The sequence below is a fragment of the Acyrthosiphon pisum genome, unplaced genomic scaffold (assembly GCF_005508785.2).
Source record: "Acyrthosiphon pisum isolate AL4f unplaced genomic scaffold, pea_aphid_22Mar2018_4r6ur Scaffold_21219;HRSCAF=23342, whole genome shotgun sequence".
Taxonomy (NCBI): Eukaryota; Metazoa; Arthropoda; class Insecta; order Hemiptera; family Aphididae; genus Acyrthosiphon; species Acyrthosiphon pisum.
In genome coordinates, this window is record NW_021770662.1 from 42461 (window position 1) to 48473 (window position 6013).

The window sequence follows — 6013 nt, forward strand, 5'->3', positions numbered from 1 at the left end:
TACGAAATATGTCAAAATTGCGAAAATTTGCAGTAATTTAGTGGTTGAAAAATCGTAAAAATTTTTTCTTTTATAACTAAGTTTTTAAAATTTGGTACAAGGTTCTCCATAAGTTTTTCTTTAAAAATAATATATCCTAGACTGACAAATCATCTCCGTTCAGAATCGTTTTTCGTATACAATGATATAATATCATTGGATTCAAATTTAATTCCATCCATTACAGTAACCCACTTGTAACCTACTGTACAGCAGAGCGACATCCACGACTTACCCGCCTTTTTTTTAAATAATTTTTTAATTTTTTTATTATATAAATAATAAATAAATTAATAATATTTTAATATAATATGCTTGTTTTTAAAAATGAGTTTAACTATTCGAACAAAAGTTCATTCGAACAAAAATTCATCCGAACATATGCTTTTTCGAACACTTTTCATTCGAACACATTTTATTCGAACACATAACCCGACACCGGCACAATAAGTACATGCGATGAGAGATACATACATATACAATTAATATTAGTACAAATACTAACCTAACTACTAACTTATTATTAAAAACACTTTTTTTGGAATTGTAGGTACGAACTAATAATATTACTGCACAATACTAGCTGATCCCGGCACTTCGTTTCCCGTTAAATCTCCAACTCTATATGACTCAAACTTTGTTCAATTTGTTATTTATTCGGTGTACTTCCGCGGAATTCCGTGTAATTCAATGTACTTCCAAAGTATTTCCTAATAATATTTGTACACCTACTTCCGCTTGTGGTTTACCCCCCCCCCCCCTATTGTTATTAACTAATACTGAATGTATTGTACATTATTATTTATTATTTGGCCCGTGACTAAATAAAAGTTTTCCGTGGTCCAGTGATAACCAAACACTTTATGGATGTCACAAATTATGTATTATATTACAACCAAATAATAATACATGTGCCTCTCGGGCGATGAGTTTAACGTCGGACGATATGCTATAGGTCTGATGGTCCGATGATCGATTCTGCGACCGGCCTTTTCCGCCGACCGTTGTACGTCTTGTCGTTGTTACGCGAAACAGTCCCCCGTCCCACCATGATCGGCTCGGTGGAGAGTCGACTCTCCGGTCGTGCTGCTTGCGTCCCGTAGTAGTGGTTGGAGATAAGATAGACAGGCCGCTATAGTGCTTGTACATTGTACTTGCTAATATTGCGGGTCGCGTCAGGCTGATCTGAGTAAAGAGTAACATAGGTGCTTCGTTCTGTATAAGTTCTGTATATCAGAATATATAGAATAAAATATTATAAAAAACAGTGAATACTATTTTACACTGGGTGGTGTAATCTATAGTAATTATTGCATACCATAAAATAACATACAATGTACAAAATGCTGTGTAGTGTATTTTTTTAAAAATACTTAATGCAAAGAATATTTTGTTACTAAAATTCAATAAGCATTTCTTTAATAAATAAACTAAATAAAATGAGATTATATATAATATAATATAATTTACTTACCCGTTCCAGAGTAGATTAACGATGAATAAAGTGCCGTTGACAATATATATATATACCGTAGGTAGAATATTAAGCTAACATAGAGTTTCAAAATGTCATTCATTAAGTGTATAAAATATAAAAGTAGACAATAAATATTACAAATATTAAGGAATTAGGTTAGGATTTTGTATTAATTGATTATATTAATCCACCATAGGTTGAATTAAGTAAAAACAACGAACATGGTATAACCCCGAGGAGCAATTTAGGTTCAGTAATTGTGTCAAATCATGTATAGATCTTTTGGTTCAAGGCACTGTGAAAAAGTGGTTCAATGCACCGTGTTTTCGAGATTTTGAATACGATATTTACAGGAGTTATTTTGCGAGACACCGTGCTTATAGGGAGTTTGTGTCAGTGCAATGACCATGTTATGGTGTTTATTATACACGGTGTATATTCAGAATATATTTATTATTTGTAAACAGTGATCCGGTCGGTTCATATACGGATGAAAGGTTCAGTGCAAAAATGGTGCAGGTGTGAGTTCACATTTTATGTATATATACTGTGTATTAACGGTGCTGAGGATAATTAAAATACCTACAGTAATTAAATAATGCTCATATATAACTTATATATAGTTATAGATTATATATGCCAGTTATTCATTTATTAGAAAAAAAATATATCTATATATAATCAATTTATAATAACTGTTATTTTATTAAAAATAAATACAATATAAATTTCATACAAAAAATTTGAAAAAAAAATGTATAACATACTATAGCCGTAATATTATAAAATAAATTAATCATAAAAAAAAAATATGGAAGTATTTACATTATGTATTTTAATTAATAAAACAATAAAATAATACCTTTAGTATAACAATATTTAAAGATATAGGTATAAATTATTAAAACCTAAAGGAACACATAATTTTATAAGAGAACACATATATAATATATATTCCTATATATATATACATTTATATTAGGTATAATCAATCAATTATTATAACTAATAAAATAAAATGAAAAAATTTACTTATGTATTTTAAAAAATGTTTATTTTAATAAAATACGTAATACTATATAATGTTATATTATTATAACAATATATTGTATATAATATTATATTTTAGGTATAATGATGATGATAATGTTATAAAAGAATAATTACAAAATTGTTCAAGAGAAAGTGATATTATGGTATACCTAATAAATTATGAACATAATTATGTAAAAACAAAAAAAAGTAATTTAACGACTCGTTATATTTTAATTTTAAAATGTATATTATATTTAGGGAAATAAATACTAAAAAATTGGTTCAATTCATTGTTTTGGATTGGGGATTTCTTCCTTTTTTTCTATGGCCGCATGTCGAATATAGTTATCCGCAACTTGGTGAAAATGTCGTTCATCCTCAGGTGTAAGTAGAAAACCAAGATAATGCTTCTAAATATAAATATATAATGATTTACCAAGTATGTTCACCTTCAATTTTACTGAAAGGAATTTATTCAAATTTTTTTTTTTGGAATTTTTAAATACCTACTTAGTTACTTGAAAACCATTTTTTAAATTCTTGAGATTTTCTGTACTATATTATACTTAAGGAACGCACCATTTAGGTATAAATTATTTAATGGAACATTTTTCTAATGTAGGTATCTATTTCAAAATTTGAATAAGTAGTTTTTAGTTGTTTAAATGTTTGCTGTAGGTACTAAAAATAAGTCCTTGAAAATGTTTTTAAAAAATAGATAATATAATATATATGCTTGATATAATATCTAGATATATATTTGAACTATTTTTAAAAATTTTAAATGCTGATAGATTAATTACTCTTTACGATGTGCCAATTATCCTTAGTATGAAAAATTAAATAACTCAGAAACTATTACTTGTTTGAATTTTGAGTATGGCTATTGTTACATCTTTAGAAAAATTATCCACTATTCATAATTCACAGTATAAATGGGAAGTTCTAATTTGAAAATATAAGTTCTATCATCTATATGATGCTAGGACACTCATAAGTAATACAAAAATCTCAAGAATTTAAAAATATTTTCTTAAAGTATATTCAAAAATTCCAAAAACAGATTATATATATATTATCAATCTATCTAATCACTCTATAAAATATAATATATGTATAACACTTTATAAATAGATATTATCAGATGGATTTTCTAAATATAAATGTAGTAAAAATTAAATAAAAAGTGTAAAATATCACTATTCACTCACCATAAATGACATCAAATAGATTCAGACTAATAAACTTTTTTTTTGTCTTGCCTTTATAACTATATAGTTTTAATACATCTTTGTCAAAGCAACAAGCAATTGCATTCCTTATTGATGCACTGAAGGACATTGTACCTACTTTTATAAGTATATAAGACTTCTGGAACAAAATTAATAATTTGATTCTTTAAAAATATTAATTATATTCATTAAGTTATTTTATTTAATCATACCAATTGTTCTTTATTTTGCGAATCCGTCATCTATATTTGAAAGATATAAAGTGCTGCTATTGGGTGGCTTCTTTTTTCAAGCGCCGCATGTCAAAAAAAAAAAAAAAAATAATGTACATCCGCATACATGCTTATTGTAAATTTAAATTACAGATTGTATGTTTTTAAAATAAAGTTAAAAAAAAAAAAAAAAATATTTGAAAGCATATTTTCAACAACAGTTACATTCTCAATTGTTTGAGTTGGTAAAAGATTAAAAAATGGTGTAGGAAGATTAGGTGAAGACAATGCTAATGCTCGCGTCCTAGTATCAGCTTTCATCATGTATCCTACTTTTTTATCGATATTTTGGACAGCTTCACAAATTTTGCTATTAGATCTGACCAACATCAATAATTGGAGCAATACATTTTCGTCTCTTTTTTTAAATTCATTTGTTTGTTCTTCAATAATTTTTTTTAGCTCAGCGATATCATTAGTAGAGTGTCTGGAATCGTTCACTGAAATTTAATGTAATAAATAAAATGTATTCTGAATATTTAATATTATAATAATAATAGTATTATTATTTACTTGTATTTTGTGTTTGTGATTCTATATTATGGTTATTATAGCTTTCATGTGATGGAGAGGGTGAACCTATTTTGTTTTCTATAAACAAACAAAATATTAATATATACATAAAATATACATGAAAAAACATTTTTTAAAAACCACAATTTATTTTTGTTTTGGTTTTCATCCCTCCTTATAAGTATTAAATATTATATAGAAATTAAATATCAATAATTTTACCTTCATTTTCAATCTCTGGAGTGAACGGAGCTGTTGGTTGATTGCAGTTAGGTTGAATTATTGCCATTTCTACATAGAATTTTAACTTTTAATAGGTATTTAAATTAAAAACAATTATAATAATGTATACCTTGTGTTTGAATCTCTATATTATTATCATCTTCTATTATGAAATCATTAGCCGAAACACTTGTCAAAAAAGAATTTATAGTTATTTCTGATACTAAATCATTATTATCATTGAAACTGTTATTATTATGCCCATTATCCTGAAATTGTTAATAAATAGATACCTAATAATTGTCAATGATTTTTTTTTTTTTTAATAAGAAGAAAAATATTTTGAAGAAGTTGCTAAAATTTGTTGGTAGGGCAATGTATGTATTGGTTGGTCCATGTAAGTAAAAAAAAAAACTATTATATATTATATTATATTATAGTATATTATACAGTAATATTTAATACTTATTTAGTACTTAAACTTAACTACTAAGTAACTTAACTGAACTATTAAGTATGAATAACTCACATTTTCCTTATACATCTTTCCTTTTCCTTCACATTGTACGATGTTTTGGTAAGAAAGTTTATTGGATATGACATAATCATTGGTGCTAGATGACTCAATAAAAACTAGAATAATATATATTATTTACTTAATTAAGGCATTCTAGTACGTACGTATTTACATTGTTGTAGCGTATCGCGTACCTACATGTTACGTAAGCTCAAGAAGCTAAGCCGCCGCCGATCTATTTGAGTGTCAGGTGTAGTGCGTTGTACGGGAAGCCGCCGCCGTACGTTCCACCGTCGACTGAAGGCCGTGGTCGCCGCCGCCGCCGAGCTATTTCCATATTAATTGATTTATCAATTATCGGTCGCCGCCGCCGATCAGCTGGTCGCCTATAATTGTCACGTCCAGCCACCTCCGACGACCATCGCCGCCGCCGCTCAACAATAACAACATCATCGCCGTCGCCGTTGCACTGAGATAAGTTATCCCCGTATGTTGCATTACCATTTTATATTATTATTATGAATTGTACCTATTATTATTATTGAGTTTTTGTGTATGTAGTTGACGTAGAGACGTCTATCGTCAACTGCCCTTTAAATTATTATTATTTATCATCTGAGATATTGATCATACAAATATTATACTCTACCTACCATTTACCAATTTGTATCATTTTACTATTGTCTTCCTGACCCCGCGAGTACGT